Source organism: Peromyscus eremicus, chromosome 7 (genome assembly GCF_949786415.1).
Source record: "Peromyscus eremicus chromosome 7, PerEre_H2_v1, whole genome shotgun sequence".
Classification (NCBI taxonomy): Eukaryota; Metazoa; Chordata; class Mammalia; order Rodentia; family Cricetidae; genus Peromyscus; species Peromyscus eremicus.
In genome coordinates, this window is record NC_081422.1 from 72299744 (window position 1) to 72322195 (window position 22452).

At 47.1% G+C, this 22452-nt stretch overlaps 1 pseudogene; it reads right to left on the reverse strand.

Moving 5' to 3' along the window:
* Positions 1–9775: 9775 nt before the first annotated feature.
* LOC131915646 (protein SGT1 homolog) lies at positions 9776–10816 on the reverse strand (annotated as a pseudogene).
* Between the last annotated feature and the right edge of the window lie 11636 nt (positions 10817–22452).

Below are 22452 nucleotides of genomic sequence, written 5' to 3' on the forward strand. Positions count from 1 at the left end.
CCCAAATTTACAGCCATCCAGCATCTACCATCCAAGATCAACCTGGCCTGAATTCCAGTTTGTCATGGGCCGTGGTGGCACGTCACGTCTCCATTCTTCATTTCCTTCACTGTGAGTTGTCTGTAGCTTTGAGGAGTTGTCTTCACCACAAGAACCTACGTCCAAAGAGGACAGAATATGACTTAATGCCCACTGCCAGAGCCTTGTGCATTCAAGGTTCTCAAACAATACAGTGGGAAATAGGAAAGGCGTTACTATAGTGGGAAAGCACACTTAGGAAAGACGAGAACAATGTGATGTCATCAGGAAAACAATTCTCAAGGGATAGTTCTTTGGAGGCAAATAAACGCGATTATGTACCAGGCCTTTGAAATCTGTCTTTTGACATCCAATCTCTCATCAGTCACCTAGAAACCTCATACTGAGCCCCACACTTCTGTCTCTTCTACCACGGAGGAAAGAATCTCCAGTGTTCTGCCAGGAACATGAGTTTTTAGAAGTATCTATTACCATGCTGGGCATGGTGGTACAGGCCTGTAATTCCAGCAACTTGGGAAGCTGGGACAGAAAGATCGTGAATTCCACACAGTAAGATCCTGTCTTAAGAAGCAAATAATGATTAATAGATTATCAATCTGTTTTTAAAATTGTAAGCATGCGTGACAGCGGGGTACAGTACCTATGATCTCAGCACTCAGGAGGTTGGGGCAGGAGAATTGCCACAAGTTCAAGGCCAGCCCACAGTGAGAGACTCCATGTCAAAACAGACAAAGACAGGGATGGTAAGATGGCCCTATGTATAGAGTGCTTGCTGTGTTTAAATCCAATGACCTGAGTTCAATCCCCCGAACCCATGTAAAGACGGAAGGAGAACACTAACATCATAAAGCTGTCCTCTGACCTGGACACACGCACTGCAGCAGGAGTGGGCCCCCTTGTACGCAATAACATAAGCGATAGCATCTTGGTTTCTGTTGTTTTGTTTTGTTGTTGTTATTTTGTTTTGAGACAGAGTCTCACTATGTAAGCCTGGCCAGCCTGGAACTCAGTATTTAGCTTGGATTACAGGCATGTGCCACTGTGCTCAGCTATCATTTTGAAGTGAACACTTCTGGGCTGGGGTGTTGCTCTGTGACAGAACACATGCTTAGCATGTCCAGGTCCCAGCAACATTAAAAAAAATTAAAAAATGAAAGCAAGGTCTAGTTCAGTAGTTGTTTTACTTACGTTTCTGTTGCTGTGATAAAACACCACAAACCAAAGCAATAATGTAGCTTACAGTTCCGAAGGGATCAAAGGCCGTCATGGTTGGGGAGGCATGACACCAGGCGTGGTGACCAGAGCAGGAAGCTGAGTTCACACCTGTAACTCAAGTGAACGGAAGCCGGTGAGATTATGAAGTCAGCCTCCAGTAGAGTACTTCCTGTAGCAAGGCTGCACCTCCTAAAGCTTCCCAAACAGCACCAGAATGTTTAAATGCCTGTGCCTGTAGAGGACATTCTCATTCAAACCTGCACCATGGTATCAAACCTGTATCCAAATTGTGTGAAACTGGGCTCCAGAAATGTTTCTGCCTCCCAAAACTGAAACTGGCCGATGCGCTCTCTCTCTCTCTCTCTCTCTCTCTCTCTCTCTCTCTCTCTCTCTCTCCTCTCTCTCTCTCTCTCTCTCTCTCTCTCTCTCTCTCTCTATATATATATATATATATATATATATATATATATATATATATACACACACACACACACACACACATATACACATATGTTGGGTGTGATAATGTATGCTCATAATACCAACAATTGGGTAGATGGCAGAAACAGGCAGTCTCTGGGACACCCTGGCCAGCCAGTCTAGCCTACTGGGCAAACTCCAGGCCAGTGAGAGACCCTGTTTCAGAAAACAATATAGATGCAACCCGTGGGATGACATCTGAGGTTGACCTCTGGCCTTTACCTGCATGCACTTGTATAAGCACATACACATATGTCTGCCTGCATGCATACACACACACACACACACACACACACACACACACACACACACACGCACACGCACACGCGCACACACACAGGGGAAGAGAGAGAGAGACAGAGAGACAGAGAGACAGAGAGAGACAGAGAGAGACAGAGAGACAGAGAGAGAGATTGAACAAAAATAGATAAAATTTAATCTAAAGAACCATCTAAGTGAGGAGAGGATGTCTGGGGAATTGTCCCAGGCAGCCTTGGAGCTCCAGCATAGGCACTACCCTGTGATAGCTCATTTCACTGGGTATGACATAGTTCACAAGAGGAGCAAGGTCTCAGGATTGACTTCCTACTAAAGTAACACTAAAGCATCCCTTTGGTAAATTTAAAGGATGATCAGGAATTCAAACAGAGGCAGAATTATTTGGGAGCGTTCTTCAGGACAGGCACTTTTAATGTGTAGAGGCCGTGCTGGTTGCGGAAGTATACTATGTAATCACACCAAGCCAAGCTTAGAAGGGCCCTGCAGTGGGAGGGCCTGGGCATATCTATTTGATTTTATTTTAAAAATGGGTGGAAGTGTTTTGCCTGCATATATGAATGGACACCATGAGCCTGCCTGGTGCTCAAGGAGGCCAAAAGAGGATGCCAGAGCCTCTGGAACTGGAGTCACAGACAGTTGTGAGTCACCGTGTGGATGCTGGAGATAGCCCCATGGGCTATCTCATCCCTTCACTGCCTTGCTTTTAACTAATACAGAGATGGGGGTGTTTTCAGGAATATATTTTTTTAGAACTTATTAATAGCTTCATTCATTTTACTTGGAATAAAATTTGACTTTTACTTGGAATAAAATTTAAACTTTTTCTGTCACTGTGTTTACTATTTATTTAATTCTTCTCATCTCTTAAAATTTTGGAAGTATTTATTTTATTTTATGTGTGACAGTGTTTTGCCTACATGAATGTTTCTGCACCGTGTTTGTGCTTGGTTCCATCAGAGACTGGAGGAGGGCACTGGAGTCTTTGGAACTGGAAAAAGGGATGATTGTGTGAAGCATGATCCCAATTAGTCTTATCAATAAAAACCAGGAGTCAAATATTGAGGTAATAACCTGAGGGGTCAGAGAAGCAAAGGAGCCACCACTAGTGACTTCTTACCTCTCCGGATCCTCAGACCAAAGGGGCCCAAGATCCTGTCTCCACCTGCCTTACATTCCTGCCTCCACCTCCTGATTGTGCTGGGATTCAAGGCATGAGCCTCCCAAGTGCTGGGATTAAAGGTGTGTGCCACCACTGCCTGGCCTCTACGGTTAACTAGTGGCTGGCTCTACCTTCTGATCTGCAGACAAGCTTTATTTGTCAGAACACAAAATATCACACTACAGTTGTCCGCTGCCTTATGGGGTTGGGAGTCAAATCCCAGTTTTCTGCAACAGGCTGCTCTCAACCCCTGAGTCATATCTCCAGCCCCCTTCCTTTCTTTTCCTTTTGTTTTTGCAAGTTTTGACAAATTGTACTTCGTTCTCTCTTTTTAAATATTTTAAAAATTTATTTTAAAAATAAAATATGTATGTCCATATGTGTACTATGTGTGTGCCTGGTACCCGTGGAAGCCAGAAGAGGGTGTCAGACTCTCCTGGAAGCGGAGTTACAAATGGTTGTGAGCTACCATGTGGGTGCAGGGAATTGAACAAGTGCTCGTAACCACTGAGCCATCTCTCCAGCCCCGCACTTCATTCTCTCGGCCTGTCAGTGTCTTGATGGTTTCCTGTAATTTTTTACTCTCTGCTTTCTCTACAGTCTCGTATTTTGTTAGTTTTCTGTGACTATGGAATAGCAGCAGTTTTTTTTAGATAAATGCTATATCGTCTCCCATAAAAATGACAGATTCAGAACGCCTTTTGTGCCATCATCTTCTACTTAGTGAAAACAGAAATTCTGCCCACTTTCACCCACCGACGTGACTCAACACTAGGTTTTAAACAGCTGATTTCCAGCCGAGAGGTGGTGGTGCACTCCTTTAATCTGAGAGCAGATTAAAACTGAGACCCTCAGAGGTGAGGACTCAGAGGCTTTCAGTCTGAGAATTCATGAAAACAGGATCAGCTGAGGAGTTGGTGAGGTGAGGTTGGCTGTGGCTTGTTCTGTTTCTCTGATCTTTCAGTGTTCACCCCAATACCTGGCCCCGGGTTTTTTTTTTTTTTTTTTTTTTTTTTTTTTATTAATAAGACCATTTAGCAATTTGTGTTACAACACCTCTTTATGTTGAAATTATGCTTTTCTGAGGACTCCATCATTACCCTTCTGACCACATGCCATTGTGAAATAACTTTATTCTGTTTTAAATTTCTGTTCCCATTTCTTTGTGACTAGACAGGAGATCTCCAAGCCATGTGTGAGTAACAGCCTATGACTCTTTACTGTCTGGAAATAGCTGTTCCCAGCCTGGAGGGTATTGGGGTTGGGGCTCAAACACCTGGGTTTCATTCCTGTTTCCACAGTTGGCTGAGGAGATTCTACCAGTATGCTGACTGAAGTCTTACACGAATTTGCTTCTTTTTACTTCTGCCTAGAAATGTACACAGCTTTTCCAGTTCAGGGATTATTTTTAAGGAACCTGCTATTCACATGGGTGGTCCCCTGGATCATCTTCAAAATCGTTGATTATATTTATTCATTATTTTGATATCTTTGTATTTTTTTCCCTCTGGATTAGGAGGCATTTTCCCATTTTTGTTCTTCCAGAATGTAAGGGATGTCTATTTCAAGACACACCTTGAACCTCGGTGTAAAGGGAAACAGAGACCAGGGATCATGAGCTCAAGGCCAAGCTCATCTACTCAGGGAGCACAAGGTTAGCCTGGCCTACAGGACACCCTATCTCAAAAATACTGAAGCCAAAGAAACAAAAACAAAAGACCTTAGAGAGAGAGAGAGAGAGAGAGAGAGAGAGAGAGAGAGAGAGAAGAAGAAGAAGAAGGAGGAGGAGGAGGAGGAGGAGGAGGAGGAGGAGGAGGAGGAGGGAAGATGTAGCTGAAGTTTTTTCCAGTCCTGCCCAGTACCACGGACCCCGCAACTGCTTATAAAATAATCACTCAGAAGATTATATTAATTAAACTGCTCGGCCATTAGCTCAGGCCGACCACTGACTAGCTCTTACACTTAAACTCAACCCATTTCTGTTAATCTATATGTTGTCACGTGTTCCATGGCTTTACCTGTTGCCTTTACATGCTGCTCCCTGGATGGCAGGCTGGCATCTCCCGACTCAGCCTTCTTCTTCCCAGAATTCTCTTCTCTGCTTGTCCCGCCTATACTTCCTGCCTGGCTACTGTATTTTATTTATACAGAATTTTATTTATACAGAAAGCTATCCACAGCCGGAAGAGGAAAATGGTGGTGCACACTTGTAATCCCAACATTTGGGAGATAGAGGTGGGGGTGGGGATCAGGAGTTCAAGGCCAGCCTGGTCTGTATAAGCCCCTGTTTCAAAAGACGACAACAGTGACACCTTGGGGTATGGGTCTCAACACTGACCATCTTTTCTTTCAAATTATTTACTCATATTTTAGCTCACAAATTAAGAGTTTTGGTCTTAGGAAGGAGTATGTGTGCATTCATGTGTTTGTGTGTGTGCATGCATATGCACATACACATGTGTGTGTTGTACTTGCATTCTCTTAAGCCCTCCTGCCCACTCTTAGGTTCTGTACTGTTTGATTCTTCCCACAGTTCTGTTCTCATGGGGACTGAAGCCATGTCTCCTGTGAGTGGCTTTCCTCTGACTGGTAGGTCACTTAGCTGTCCATGAGGCCTTTCCCTGCTGGGTCACTGAGGCCCGGAGAGAACTTGCTGAGACAGCATACCATGAGTTATGCGAAGAGCATAACAAACTCTCCTTGTGTGACTTAACCGGCCGATCAGTTTTCAGAGCCCACCTGAGCACAAGAAGGAAGCGGGGCCCTCCACAGCCTCTCCGTTGGCCTGAGTGGAGAGGTCTCAGCTCCTTAGCCCTCTGGGCCCTGAGAGGGCAGCCCAACCTCTAAAGACGTTTAGAGTGGACAAATTCAGATCTTCCCTCGTTGATCTTGGGCCTGCCCATGTTCAGAAGAGAGTTTGGTTGGATTCTTACCCCAGGGCCTCTCTACTATACCCATCTTCCTGCTCTTACCGGCTCCGCTGGGGAGGTAATTAGCCAACTCTCTCCTGTAGAGGGGACCCCAGGCCCTATCATGCTCTTAGTTCAAGACATGTAGTTTCTGGATTGGAGACATGGGCCAAGACAAGGGTGAACTAAGGCTGTCATTTGCTAGTAAACAAGTGCTTGAAACACTGAACTCCTGAGCTGGGGATGTAGCTCATTTTGGAGAGTGCTTGTCTGACTTCCATAAAGCCCTGAGTTCAAACCCCAGCACCACAGAAAACTGAGTGTGGTAGGAAGACCTATAATTCCAGCATTAGGGAGACAGAGGCAGGAGGATGGAAGTCCAAAGTCCTCTTGGCCTGGGCTACATGATACCCTGCTTCAAAACAACAACACTAACTTTCTGACCTTCAATTGAGATAAGTAGTAAGATTCATGCAGATTTTACAGATGCATAGAAACCTACAGTCCCGATGAAAATATTTTCATTCTTCCACATTCCTTTCTAGTCTTTCTCCATTTGCAGGGAAAGTTCACACGGTTGACTGAGAATCCATGCCCCGTTGGTCCTGCTTCTCTTACTGAGGAATGTGTTCTGCAGCAGAGTGGGGCACAGGGTGCATCAACAAGGCCTGGAACATCTGGTGGCTGATACCACAGGGATATGTGAATGAGCAATGGGAGATCTCAGAGTGATTATAACCCAGCCTTAGCAACCTGTGTGGGATGGGCAGTAATCACTACTTCCTCCCTTTAGAATTCTTGTGGATGCATCTTTCCAAATTCTGGGAGTCTGCCCTCCTGGGCAGCTTCTCCAAAGTGCCTTCCGTGTTTGACCTTTGAGCCGGTTAACAGTGTCAGCTTCTGCAGGCCAGGCCATCTCTGACAGTCCCAGGGGAAGGACACCGGCTTAGACAGCCACAGTCCCTCAGTGGTGTCCCCAGTCTCTTCCCCAGCTGTCACTCTTGCGCAGGCCTGGAGATCAAGCTTAAAACACCTTGGAGTCTTATTGACAGTTTCCTTCCCTGAGAGCTCATGGCTCTTCTGATTGTTCCATAGGAAGCAAACCTTATTTAAAATGTTCTACACTGGGCTGGAGAGATGGCTCAGCATTTAAAAGCACCCGCTGCCTTGCAAGAGGACCCCACGTGGCAGTTCACAACTGTCTGAAACTCCAGTCCCAGGGGATCCAGTGGGACATGAGTGGTACACAGACATACATGCAGGCAAATCACTCATTCAAATAAAATGAAAGTAAATAAACGTCTACACTGGTAAGATGGGTCATTTGCCAGCAACTTAGGTCCGAACAGTCACTTCTAAGCAGGCTTAGTCACCTTTCCTACAAGCCCTTCAGGCCCGTGTATCTACCCATAGCTGCTCACCCACTGAAACCCACAGCCTTGTCTCGAAGTTTCTTTGGTCTCCAGATCTAAACTGCTGTCCTCATCTTTTCAGGAAGGATCAATCTGACCCTTGAGTATTGCAGAAATCTCTCAAGCATTTCTTGCCAAGAAGATATGTTCATGCTTTCCTCCTCACAGAGAGAATTTCATTCCACATCAGTGAGATTGCTCCAGCCGCAGGGATCCACCTCCTCTTCTGCTCTCCAACCCCTCATCCTATGCCCCTGCAGCTCTGGTAAATGGTCTGAAGGAAGGAAGAGAAGTCTCCTCTGGCACCTCTTCCTCACTGGGACTGAGTTCATCACGGAGAGAGCGGGTTTTTGTAAGGTCAGGCTGCTCCTTGCTCTCTCTGTCCTCTATGCCACGGTCCTTTTGGTTTTCCACATATTAAAGTGGAACATGAGACTCTTGCCACATGTGGCTGACTGGTCTTGGATTTCCACCCTCCAGAACTGTGTGCTAAATAAGTCTCTTTGTCCATACATTCCACAGTCTCCTGTATTCTGTCCTAACAACAGAAGTGATAGCCAGTCACTGCCCCTTTGGTGGCCTCCATGGATGGTAGGTAGTATCCAAACCTTTAGCAAAGGTCTGTGACTCTGCTTTCCTGGCCTGGATCTCCCACACCGGGCCTCAGCTGCAGTGGCCTCCTGTCCCTCAGACTCCCTGGCTTTGGAACCACTGTGCTTCTGCAAACACTCTTCTCCCTGGCCCCGGATGCTGCTATCACACTCACACTTCAGCAGAATGTCAGCTGGAGAAGCCTCCCCTACCACAGAGGCAAAGCAGCCTCCCTGTCATAGCCACTTTCTGTCACGTCCTCTCTTCACAGCTCACATTACCTAAAACGTCCCTCGGTGGGAGAGTTCGAGCCCTCAGTGGACACTCAAGGCTGAGGTTGACACAAGACCCAGACACCAGCACTGTGGTGGTGTGATGCTCTGATGGTACTGCCAGCTGACGAATGGGCACAGAGTGTACATGGTGGGGTGGACAGGAAGCAGGAGTGATGCATATCCCAGCAGGTCAGAGCAGGACAGAGATTTCACCACACTGCTCAGAATAAAATGCAACTTAAAGCGTGGGGTTGGTTATGCTCAGAACTTTCCCTTTGACATTTTCAGACCACATTTCATCAGGTAACGGAAACCACAGACAACGGAACCACAGATCAGGGTGGGGGCCACTATGACGTAACACTAAGAACTACATTTGGCTAATGGGTTTGGGTGGGAGACAGAGTTCAGTCTGGGAATCAAGAACGCCTTTTTTCTTCTTACAGTTTTACATTTTGACCAGTGTGATTAGCTATTCTGCCCAGGGGCTGTTCTGAAAACTTTGGACAGCTAACTGCTTTTTTTTTTTTTTTTTTTCCTTCTCACCACACCTGATGAGTCCCGTACTGCCAGATCAGACATGGTCCAGGTCATGGCATCTGGAAATGAAAATGACCTTTGCAAGATTTCAATGTCATTCAAAGGGAGATTTTACTCATTAACCTAGACCTTAATCTTTTTTGCTATAACTGCTCATAATTGTTCATACCGTCGCTCATCAGTGCCATTCCCTTCCTTATTTAATCGTGTCCAGATGACGGGCTCAGAAAGGACTTTTTGTCCCTTTCCACAGCCACCCTCCTCCTTTCATTCACGGTTTTTGTTGTTGGTTTTGTTTTTTCAAGACAGGGTTTCTCTGTGTAGCCTTGACTGTCTTGGAACTCGCTGTGTAGACCAGGCTGGCCTTGAACTCACAGAGATCCGTTTGCCTCTGCCTCCTGAGTAATGGGATTAAAGGCATGCTCCTTTAATCCCTGGCTACTCGTGGTTATTTTTATTAAATTTATTTATTTATTGTGGGTGGTGATGGTTGTGGTTATACAACATGGAATGTGCGTGGGCATCAGGAATCAGTGCTTTCCTTACCTACTGAGGACTGAACTCAGATTGTCTGGTAGGCAGTAAGTACCTCTATCCACTGAGCATCTGGCTGGGCCAGTCCATAGTTGTTATTTCTATTTTTAATTGTTTATACATTTATTTATTTGGTTTTTTTTAGGGGGGGGTGGAGACAAGGCTTCACTATGTAGCTCTTGATAGCCTGGACTCACAGAGACCTTCCCGCAGCTGCCTCTTAGAGCGCTGGGATTAAAGACGAACGTCACTGGGCCAGCCATTTTCTCTATTCTTTTCAGGGTGTAATTCTTTTTTTTTTTTTTTTTTTTTTTTTTTTACTGTGATAGCAAATTGATTTATTTAGTACTGTTTCCATCCCATATCATCAGGAGGGTTGATTTCAACTTTTCTTTTACCTACATCAGACCAGTTGGTACTCAAGACTCTACCACCAGACTCCATAAATGATTTGTTCATGGCCTATTTCACTTCATCAGAAGCATCTGAGTAGATCTGCTGAAATAACTTATTTAAAGCTGTGTCACCCTCCAGCTTCTCATTCTTCTCTTCCTCTTTGATCTCACCAACCAGCTTATCCCAGTTCTTGGTATAATGAGATGATGGTGGATACAGCTTCTTCACATCTGCTGTGGACTGTTTTGGTGTGGTCTCATCTCCTTGTCCCTCTAAATTTTCCCATCTCACAGCCTCTGGCTTTTTCGTTTTGATTTCAATCTTTGTTGAAAGTACTTTAAACGTACTCTGCTCCGGCACTACGGGGTGAAGCAACCTCAGCCTCAAATTGTAATCTTCGCCAGAAGGGAGTTTCACCACAGCAGACAACTCTTTTTCTGAAAATTCCACATTTACATCATTCTTCTGAATATTCTTAATCATAAGTGTAATGATTACTTGAGATTCCGTTTAATAGCAGTCAGACTTGATTTTTGACTGAGTTCTCTGAGAGGCAGACACTTCAGATTCTGATCTATTCTGAGTCTCCTGGCACCTTTTAATCCAGATTGCAAGGTTTGCATCTGCACTATCTAATTTCTGTCCTTCTGCAAAAGTGTCTAAAGCAGAAGCATAGTCTTTTTCACGGTATTCACACATCCCTTTCCTCAGGAAAGCAGTAGGATTATTTGGATTGAGTTCAAGAGACTTCTTTACATCAGCAATACCATCGCGATATTTCCCAAGAAGAATGTGACAATAAGCTCTCTGACAGTAATACTGCGCATCATCTGGATTCTGTTCCGAAGCCTTAGTCAGCTCCTCTAACGCCGCCTGGGGGTCCTTGTCGATCAGAGCATCTGAGAAGCTCTGGAAAAACCACTGGGACGTTGCAGGTCCTGCTGCAAACCACTGAGATGTTGCAGGTCCTGCTGCAGCTGCCGCCATCCCTAAGAGCCACTAAAGCTTCGGCCCAAGCGTTTTCTACCCTGGTTACCAATTCTTAACAATCTGCCTCCTGGCCACCATTCTCTTTAGTTCTTGTCTTCTATAACCACAGAGTAACATGTTATAGCCCTATGCAGGGGGCCTGAGCTATAACTATTTTGTAGCAGGGGGAATGCCATGAGTTCGAGACCAGCCTGGGAGACATAGGGAATTTGAGGCCAACCTGGGATACAGAGTGAGACTCTGTCTCCAAAAACAAGAAAGAGGGCTAGAGAGTTGGCTTGGCTCACACTATGAAAATTATATTTTTGTATATGTGGCGTGTGAATGTGTGTGTGTGTGTGTGTGTGTGTGTGTGTGTGTGTGTGTGTGTGTATGCATGCACATGCTCACAAAAGTCAAGGAAGATATTGGGTGTCTTGCTCTATCATTCTCTGCCTTATTCATTGGAGACTCACTGAACCTGGATCTAGGCTGAGGACCAGCAAACCCCAGCGACCACCTTGTCTCTGGCCCTCACTGTACCTGGGCGGGCATAAGGCCCCTTTTCTCACGGGTGTTGGGCCCTCAGGTCCTATTGCTTGCACAGCAAGCCCTATTATCCACTGAGCCATTTATCCAGCCCAGTAAATTATATGTTAATGAACTGGTAATGGGGGCTCCCAACCATCATCCCAGTATTGGGGCAGCTAAGGAAGGAGAATTGCCATGAGTCCAAAGGCCAGTCTGGATTACAAGGTACGACCCTGCCTCAAAAACAAACAAACAAAACAACAAAGACCCAAAACAAAACCACCTTGAAATTTTCACAGCTAGAGTGAAGCCCAGAGCTAAGGGGGGAGGAAGGAGGAGAGAGGAAAGGATGCTCCGGAGCGGGCACCGCAGCCTGTGAGGGCGAAGCTGGTCTGCTTGCCTTCCGGTGACTGTGCTGCAGCCGCATTCCTGAGCTGGGTCCTCCCTGCCCTTTTATTTCGTCTGCCCTTGGGAAGACAGCCTCCACTGTGGCATTTCAGCGCTGATTTAACTAGTACAAGTCTGTCCTAGGGCGGAGCAGGCTGGAGTCCTTCGAGTTTTGATACAGAGTCAGACTGCACTGATGAAAGAAGACGAACAGTAGTTTTACTGCTCGTGGGCCTGGTGGGAAAACATTCTGGAAGGGTTAATGGGAAATGAAGCCCTTCCCTGCTAGCACCTTGGCTCGTGAGAATTTCCTTCAGATTTCCATTTTAGCAAACCATGTCATCTGTCTCAAGGGGCTGGAATCCTGAACTCTTCAGGACACGCACCAAATTAGGGCAGTTACCTAACCATGGCCTGTTTATTTTTACCCTAAACCACAGTCCCATGTCCTTTGCAGATCAAAGTGTGTCTGCTAACGTTGATTGATTAGCAAGCAATAAATCGTCTTATCGTCCCATGTACACCTTGAGCCCCGGCTTCGGTTTTCAACTTAATAACGTGATTTGTGCAACTTCGGCTTTATAAGGGTCGATGATCGATAGGTAACATGGAGCTAACGGGGCTGTCAGCAACTGGGGATGAAGTGGAAATGCAGAGGTGAAGTTCTCCAGCCAACACACACTCACCTGTTCATTCAACAAATGTCAGGGGAAGGGTATTTTAGTGCTAAGTATTTGGAATGAAATAAAGTGAACCCATCAGCTGTCCAGGGAAAAGCATCATGGGTAGGGGTTCAACCAGCGCACAGGATAGGGCAGACCTTTTTGATCCCAGAGGCAGAGTGGAGGCCAGTGTGCTGTACTGAGACAAAGGATGGCCAGAAAGATTTGGTCAAAGGTGAGAAGTGTTGAGGGCAAGACCAAGTAGAGCTTTGGAAGCCGTTAGAGCAGTGATTCTCAACCTGTGGGTCGGGTCACATATCAGATCTTTACAGTATGATTCATAGCAATAGCACAGTTACAGTTATGAAGTAGCAATGAAAATAATTGTATGGCTGGGGGTCACTGTAACATGAGGAGCCGTATTAAAGGGTCGCAGCATCAGGAAGGTTGAGAACCGCCACATTTAGAGGGACTTCACTTGGAGAGAAAGTGGGGGAGATGGGGGGTTTTGACCTGGTTTCCATTTAAAAGGGTTTTCCTAGCTGCTGTTTGAGAGTTGACTAACCAGCCAGGCTGGAGGCAGGCGAGCTGTAAGAAGGTACTTACACAGTACTGTCTGCAGCTTGAGGAGCTGAAGGTACTTACACAGTACTGTCTGCAGCTTGAGGAGCTGAAGGTACTGACACAGTACTGTCTGCAGCTTGATGAGCTGAGGAGAGGTCCCGGAAGAAATGGCCAGGTGCTGGGGAAACGGGGAACGGGAAGAAAGGAGCCTGCCTAGAGTTGAGCCCGGAAGGGGGCTCTGGTTTCTTGTAGCTGAAGAAAGTCAGGTGAGAGAGGGGATCTGGGATTTCCATTATGGAACGAGTGCTTTCTGTTACAGCACTGATGGGGCCAGATGCACTTGGATCTTTTAATCTTTTTTTAAAAGCACATTTAGGGTATTTATTTTTATTTATTTGAGACAGATTCTCACTCTGTAGCCCTGGCTAGCCTGGAACTCATTACATAGACTAAGCTGACCTGGAGCTCTACAACTATCGTCCTGCTTCTGCCTCCTGAGTGCCAGGTTACAGGCATGCTACACCACACTCCACGAGACAGTGTTTAGTACAGAAATAGCTCTAGGAAACCATTTGAAAGTTTGGTTGAGCGGGGCGGTGGTGGCACACAAAAAAAGTTTGGTTGATGAGAATTTCACATCACATCACTCAGGCCAGACCTGAGTCCCCTATCCCTCTGTCACAGCCACCATGTTAGATGTGTGGCCCTTTAAGGAGAGACTGTGCTCATTGTCATCACTCCACACAGGGTCTGGATATCCAATTGCCAGAAGTCTTGGGGGCCGCTGACTGAGTCTGGGTGCTCACAGGTCCCCCGCTTGACCTTGGAAGAACTTCCACATTGACCTCTCCTGAGTCAAGTGCGCCCCCCACCGCCACCACAGATGTACCATGCTCGAGCTTCTCCTACGGGAACTGGGTCAGCCAGGAGAGAATCCACTTCTGCGCCTGCCTGACCAGATGGGGATGCCTATTGGTCAGCCGGCTTCCAGGCTCACTGATGCCCAGTAGTTTCCATTCTGCAGAGTCCACAATGCCGGTCCATTGGTTACACAGAACCGAGGCCCTGGCAGGTTGTGCAAATGGAGAGACAGGTGAGAATTCTGCCGTGTGAGCTCTGGTGACTGTGGGATGCAAAGCCCAGAAAGGGCTGGGCAATTCCGACCGAACCAGAGCTGTCGTCTGTAGAAAGTTTCCGAAGGGCTAGAGAAAGTTTGCTGCTGGTTTTTGTGGACTCTTGAGTTAGAATAATATTATGTCTTCAGATGGTTGCCCAACTCAAAGTAAGAATATTTCAGGACACAGACAGTAGGGGAAGTGCAAGTTTTGGTGCCCATGAGGAAGCTTTTGTGTAATCAAATCACACTCTTCATTATTTTGTATGGAGCAGACATGCTGAGCCTCGTGAGGCTCCAGGTCAGTGCCCAGCACCACATCCGGACCTTACACGCTAGGAGAAGAGATTCCTTTCTTCAGACAATTCCTGCTGGGATCAGTCAGTGACTAACTTAGCAAGTTTAGGGAGCAGTTCCCCTGGCCTTCCCTCACCTGCCCTTTGAACAATTCTTTTTGTCTTATTCAATCTGCCTACACCTTCTTCGCCCTTCACAGCACCTTCTAATGTGGACCCATTCTGGAACGACTCGATCCTGGGCGGTCATCATTTTCTAATTAGTTCTTAGATCTCTCTCCATTTTTAAAAAACTTGGGTGCTAGAAACCAAACTCAGGTCCTCTGGAAGAGCAATGAGTGCTCTTCATTAGGAAGTCATTTCTCCAGCTCATCTTCTAATTCATAACCCCTTCTCAGCCTTCCAGGAAGACCCTTGGGCTCTCTACACTCCAGGGAATCTAATAAAACATCTTCTGTTGAAATATTCTTTTCCAGGGAGTGACATGATCCTTTTAGGAGACAGAGGAGATGTTGTCAGAGAGAGAGAGAGAAAGAGAGAGAGAGAGAGAGAGAGAGAGAGAGCAGTGTAGTACTCAAACACTGAGCTTGGTTCCCCCGGAATGTTGATTTTGTGTTGTTTATTAGATGTGGATGTGGAGAGGCCCACAAAGCAGTAGGGAGAGGAAGTGAGAACCTCCATAGAGGCGTAGAGATGGAGGCTGTGTTGGCTAGTTTTATTTCAACTTGACACAGGCTAGGGTGGTTTGAGAGGAGGGAACCTCAATTGAGAAAACACCTCCAAAAGATGGGGCTGTAGGGAGGCCTACAGGCATTTTCTTAATTAGTGATTGATGTGGGAGGGTCCAGCCCACTGGGAGTGGGACACCCCTGGGCTGGTGGTCCTGGGTTCTATAAGAGAGCAGGCTGAGCAAGCCATGATGAGCAAGCCAGTAAGCAGCACTCCTTGATGGCCTCTGCATCAGCTCCTGCCTCCAGGTTCCTGTTAGGTTTGGATTCCTGCCCTGACTTCCTTCAGTGGCTTGTGATTCAGGATAGGTTAGCCAAACAAGCCCTTTCCTCCTCAAGGTGCTCTTGGTCATGGTGTTTCAGCACCACAGGAGTAACCACGACTAAGACAGAGAGGATCGACTGTGAACCAGCAGTGAGAGAAATGGGTTTGCAAGCGCTTAGGAAGAAGGACCTGGTGGAGGAGACGGCAAGAGTCAGCCCACAGAAAAGCCCCCAAAGGCCTCCCACTCTAAGAGAAGGATATGGGAGCAAAGAAAGGGGCAAAGAGAATACGTTTGGCAGGTAGGAGAAAACCCAGAGAGAGTGGAGTCAAAGGGAATTCAAGAGCTGGGGAGTTTAAGGCAGAAAAAGCGGCCCGCTGTGTCACACATTGCCTGCTCATAGACCAAGACTAGGGATGACGGTGGCCTGTGAACTCTGACCTTGAGCAGAATAGGTAGAGAAGTGGGTGTATGTCTTAGTTAGGGTTTCTATTGATGTGAAGAGACACCATGACCACGGCAACTTTTATAAAGAAAACATTTAATTGGGGTGGCTTCCTTATAGTTTCAGAGGTTCAGTCCATTATCGTCATGATGGGGAACATGGCAGAGTGCAGGCAGAAGTGATACTGGAGGGATAGATGAGAGTCCTACCTATATCTTGCAGGCAACAGGAAATCGACCGAGACACTGGGCAGTATCCTTAGCACAGGAAACCTTAAAGCCTGTGCTCAGGATACTTAAAGCCTTAAAACTTTAAAACCTTAAAGCCTGCCCCCAGAGTGACACACTTCCTCCAACAAGGCCATACCCACTCTAGCAAGGCCACACCTCCTAATAGTGTCACTCCCTATGAGATTATGGGGGCCAATTACATTCAAACCACCACAAGGTGGTTTCAGAGATTTAAAGGAGACAGAATTTGTGGCTGCTTTCTGAGATGATCTTGTTTTGTGACCCTGGTTGACTTAGAGCCCATTCCTGCTCCTTCAGTCTCTCTAAATCTGGGATTATAGGCATGCTCTACCATGTCTAGCAAGGTGGTGGGCTTTACTGTGAGGGGAATACTGTCTGCTGGTGGTGACAGTCAAGGAGGGGTGTTTTGAGGTTTTCTTTTCTCTTTTCCCTTCCTGCTCCCAGCCCCAGATGCTCCTGTTGCTCCCCCCACCCTCACCCCCTATTTCCCCCCTAAAAATCAGATAAACAAAAGCCTTCTGATGTATGAGTGGGGGGTGACTTTACAGGACAAAAGATAACGATGCGAGATAAGGTCAAGATAAGACGGCATCCATGAGTGGGGTGGTGCAGGATTGGAGGAGCACGGAGAAACTGTGGTAGAGGGCAACAGGCTGTCTCTAGGGGGCCAGAGAGTAAAGGGTTTTGGAATACGTAGGGCATATGGCTTCTACCGTCAGTATAGCCTAAAGCAGCCACAGACAATGTGTGCCTGAAAGGCATGGCTGAGTGCTAATAAAACTTTATGAGGGGCCAGTGAGATGGCATAGCAGATGGAGATGCCACACCCAGACCTGATGACCTTTCCATCTCAACCCCACAAGGTGGCGGGAGAGAACCAAGTCCCAAGAGCCATCCTCTGGCCGCTAGGCGTGCACTTGAATCTGTACTCACACATGTGCGCATGTGCACATGCACATTCACACACACACACACACACACACACACACACACACACACGCACGCACGCACGCACGCACGCACACACACACACACACACACACACACACACGCGCTCGCGCGCGCGCATACACACACACACAAATGAACAAACAAAAGTTTAAATGCTAGTTTCACATCACAAAATGTAATCTTTTTGTTTTCCTGCAGCCATGGAGCCACCCCATGCTCGTGACGTCTAAGAAGAGCCGCCCCACTTGTACCACGTGGGCCCTATTTACTTTCTTCAGAGACGCCACCATGCCCCCTGTTCCTAGTGCTGGCCCTCTATCATGCTGTTGTCCCTCTGTCCCCAGGAATCCATCTGAGTGTCTCTCTTGACAAACCCCAACCTTTAGGCCGCTGTGCCCTAGTGACGGACAGCTCTGTCTGCACACATGCCTCTGGACACCTCCTGCCTTGACTGCTGCTTTGCCCTTCCTCACAGTGACCGCCAGTAGATGAAATGGCTCCCATTTCACCACTTCAAGGTCACTGCCACTGCTGTGCTATGTGAAACCTTGGCTCCAAGCCCTGGCCTGAAAACCCTCTGGGAAGATGGATTGATTTTCTCATTAATCCATTCAGTCTAGAAGTGTTCACGGGGTGCCCGTGAACACTGTGAACTGTGAACACTGTGAACCAGGCACTGTGGTAGGTTTTAGCCCCATATCGCCATCAGAACTTGTCTCCTGGTGAGAGAAAGCAGAGGATCCATGACGGAATATATGATCTTTCAGAGGTGATGCGTGTGGAGGGGAGGGGATGTGAAAGGGTTAAGAGAACCTTGAGGCTCACTTGGGAAGTGAAATGGCTGCCATCTAAATCAGTTGGCCATGTGCACAGACAGGGGAGATGAAAAGGATAACTGAGTGGGCACCCACGGAAAGGCCATGCAGACCAAGGGGACAGGCTGTGCTACACCCATGAAGCTGAAGCTTGCCTGCAGGCTGGAGCAGAGAGCCAGGTTGGGGGCCATGGGAGAGCCGTCTTGAGAGATGCACAGAGGACTATGGGCTCCAGCCACACCACCCAACTCGGGGACCTCTATCCAGACATGGCTCCAGCTACTTGAGGTGTGGCTGCTCCAAGTAGATGGCACTTCACACTTGAAAGCCTGAATGAGGGCTGGAGAGATGGCTCAGTGGTTAAGAGCACTGGCTGTTCTTCCAGAGGTTCTGAGTTCAATTCCCAGCAACCACATGGTGGCTCACAACCATCTGTAATGAGATCTGGCGCCCTCTTCTGGCCCGCAGGCATACATGCAGGCAGAGCACTGTACACATAATAAATAAATAAATCTTTAAAAAAAAATGAAAGGCTGAATGAATGCAAGCATAAAGTTTGTTATTTTTGTATGGGTTTCATATGGCAACAGTAGCATTTTTGAGGTACTGGGTTAAATAAAGCATATTAATTGCCTTTTCCTCATTGGCTGTCTGAAGGTAAGATGGGTCCCTAGCAGTTGTACTGGAATCACCCGGGAAAGTTAGAGCAGGGTTCTCACACTTGGCTGCATCTATTCGAACTGCCACACTGTCTGATGCAGAAAAACAAGCTGAACATGCTTGGCCAGAGTTCCCATCAGTGTGCAAAGGACACAGATGTCGCTAAGTTGGTCCAAGTGCCTTTGAATGGAGTATTCCAGACCAACCACCCAGTGAAGAGAGGTCACACTAGTCTTCATGCACAAATAAATAATAAATAAGTAAAACTTTAAGACCTTAAAATATTATTAAAATACATTTTACTTATTTCTCTTTTCTTTTGAAAACTGCTTATTATTTAATCCCCATGCATACGTGCCTATCTATAAATGAGCCACAGTGGTCTCTGGTTGCCCTTCACAGGGTAGTTCAGTGATTACTTCTGAGTGCAGTGCCTGGAGGAATCCGACTCTCAAAGTTAGTCTTCTCTGGTGCTTCCTCCCTGTGCCCTACGTCCTACTGCTGTAGAACTAATTGTTAGAAGGTCATATTAATAAAAACAAAACTGGAGCCAGGTATTGGGCTGAACGCTGAAAGATCAGAAAAACTGAACCAGCCACAGCTAATCTCACCTCGCCAATTCCTCAGCTGATCCTGTTTCCTCAGACTGGAAGCCTCTGAGTCCTCATCTGAATGGATTTCAGCTGAACTGCTACTAAAAGCCTAAAAACTAACTCTAGTTCCTGGTTTTCACGCCTTATATACCTTTCTGCTTTCTGCCATCCCTTCCTGGGATTAAAGGCATGAATCACCATGCCTGGCTGTTTCCAGTGTGGCTTTGAACTCACAGAGATCTGGATGGATCTCTGCCTCCCAAGTGATAGGATTAAAGGCGTGTGGGCCACCATTTTCTGGCTTCTCTGTCTATCTAGTGACTGTTCTGTCGTCTGCCCCCAGATACGTTTATTAGGATGCACAATATATTGGGGGACACAATATATCACCACATACTGCACTGTTGACTGAGCTCTCTATGGTGTGTGCAAAGTCCTTCTCACCAAGCCTTGGTCTTCGGGGAGAAACTTGCTTGATTTCCCCATTTCCTTGTCTGTGTTACCCAGGGCAGCTTTCGGTCTCCGATTGCAGGCACCTACTAAGCCTCTGCTCTCCCTGAAGGACCAAGGCTTTCCGTGATGATGTTGGGCCACTCCGGCGCCCATGGGGAGTAATTTTTTAAGTTAGTTTGTCAGGATAGTTTTGGGTTTTTGCCTACTTAAGAGTAGAAATTGTCACCAGCTGCTCTCTGCAGAGTGCAGAGCCACCTCCTATGGGCACTTCTGTCCCCCCGTCCCCCCCCTTTCACTTTAGTAATACAATCTAATCTTAGCTCAGCACAATGCCACCAAAGTATTGATTGCGTGTGCCATCTTTTTGTAAAGTTACGTGTCGTATGTGACTGATATCAGGCCACCTTAAGTTGGGTGTTAGCCGTGTACATAATCCTTATGTTTTGCCCCAAATAGAAGGCATGTGCTCTTCGACTCCAAGTTCTTCACCCAAGTAACTAAAGCGTGATGACTAAGGCTAGAGAGGTAGCTCAGTGGTTAAAGCTCTTGTTGCAGGGCGGTGGTGGTGCACACCTTCAATCCCAGCACTCTGGAGATGGAGGCAGGCGGATCTCTGTGAGTTTGAGGCGAGCCTGGGCTACAGAGCAAGTTCCAGGATAGCTAGGGCTACATGGAGAAACACCGTCTCAAAGTCCCTCCCCCCCCCCAAGAAAATACTTGTTGTTCTTGCAGAGCTCAATTCTCAGTACCCACATAATGGTTCACAACCATCTATAAGTCCAGTGCAAGGAAGTCCAGTGCCCTGATCTCCAGAGACACCAGGCATGCATGTGGTGCACTCACGTGTACACAGGCAAAACATTCACACGTAAAATAAAATTAATAAATCCAAAAAGAAAAGACAATGATTAATATCTTCTCTTATATGAATGGAAGACATCCTTAGGAAATGCGTTCTGGATGTCAGGATTCCAAAATGGATGACCCCGGGGTGATGTCACAGTGACACTGGGTTATCACCAAGGCCCTGCTGCTGTCTCTCCTGGGAAGATCTCATTTTCTGTGCATACCTCTCTTGGAGGCCTCTTCCTCCATCTTTAAAGCCTCAGTTTACCTATTTCTTTTGACTTTATTATTATAGCTCCTAAGAAATGTAAACTATGGCAATGAGGGGGGGTCATGTTATCTTTTTATTGGATGACCCTGATGAGGTCTTGTATGGTTTTCTGGGAATTTGAGCTTCTCTTTTGATGGAAGGGAAGGACGTACGAGTCCCGAGCAGAGCTTGGAACACTCTGGCTTTTGTAATATTGCACTGGATGCTGGATTGTCGGACTCAGGTTGAAGCCCTACAGATGCGAGGTGACGGAGCTGTTTTGAAGGTGGAGCCAACAAGATTTCCCATGGGATTAGACATGGGGTGTGGCCTGAGAAACAGGAAGGATGGGGCCTGCCAAAGACTACAGCAGGAAGTGGGGCAGAGCAGTGGGATAGGTGGGAGGGGTCAGTTCTGGTGTCGTCAGCTAAGCAACCATGTGGAGATGTTGAGTGGTTGAAGGTTAAATCACGAAGAAGCTTTAGATCAAGAAATAAATTTGGAATCATGGCACCAAGTGGTATTCGAGAGACAAAGGAACTCACCAAAGGCCTGAGGTTATATGTGAGTGTGAGAACCAGACTTTTAGACTACCTGGCATTCATTGATTGGGGAGGAAAGGGAGAATCCATAGAGTAAAGCAGAGAAGGAGGAGCCAGATGATGGGCCCTGGGAGTCCACAAGTGGAGCAGCACACTCTGTAGATAAGATCAGGACAAGGGCAATGCTCGGCAATGCTGACCGAGGGTTTCTGTGGCATGGCTGTGGAGGTCCTGCAGTCTCTTTGGAATGATTTGAGCAAAAGCTTAGTTGTAGGGATGGATCCAAGAAAGCAGTCAAAGCTTTGCAGTTAGCAGCGAACATGGAAATTCCCAGGGATGTCAGAAGAGGAAGAAAGAAATGGGATGGCCGCTGACAGAATATTGGGGCTAACGAAGGGCCAGAATAACAAAATGGGTGTGTGTGTTAGTGTGGATAACCAACAGAAATGACAGCATCCTCATGGGGAGAAGGTATAAATTAGGGGAGCTCTGCTCCCATGGAGATGAGGGTATTTTCTTTTTTATCCAAGGCTTACAAAGGGGTGCCCTCTGGAGCCATACTTGATCTATTACAAGGGACAGGAAGGCTGGCCGTGTGAGTGTGATGTGACGGTGTACTTGAGGAAGGGCTGACTGGAGGCTTCACTTATTCAGTGAGGTGGGAAGTTAAGACTACCCACAGGGTGAGGGTTCAGAGACCTTTGGAGAGACGTATTGGAGATATGTGTAATTCAGCTGGTAGTGTCAGCATGACCGGGCTGTGGCAAGACGGGGTGGTATTTGTGGACATGGTTTTACAGTGATGGCCCAAGGCTGTGGTACAGGTATGGAGGCCATATGCAAAGGATGATCTTGGCTGGGTTCATGGCCAAGCGTCTGCTGTGCAGGCCTGAGCACCTGAGTTCTTATCCTCGGGGAGCCAGCCCCCAGAGGGGTGGGTAGAAGTCCTAGAGTTTGCTGGCCTGCCAGCCTAGCTAGCCTGTTAGCGGTAGATTCGGTGAGAGAGCCTGTCTGGAGCCACAGAGATGACTCCCCGGGTAAAGACAGTTGCTGTCAAACCTGAAGTCCATCCTTGGGGACCGCTTATAGTAGGAGAGGAATGACCCGGACAAGTTGCTCTCTCGCCTCCACATGCTCTGAGGCATACTCCGTCCCCACTCCCCATCCCTCTCCCCACACACAAAGTCGTCTTAATGTTTGACTCCCTCCAATACTTGCTTCCTGCTTCCTCTCATCCCAGAAGCCGCGGAGCTATTTGTAGGCGGAGTAGTTTAGGAACTGCGGCCTCCTAAGGAAGCCCAGC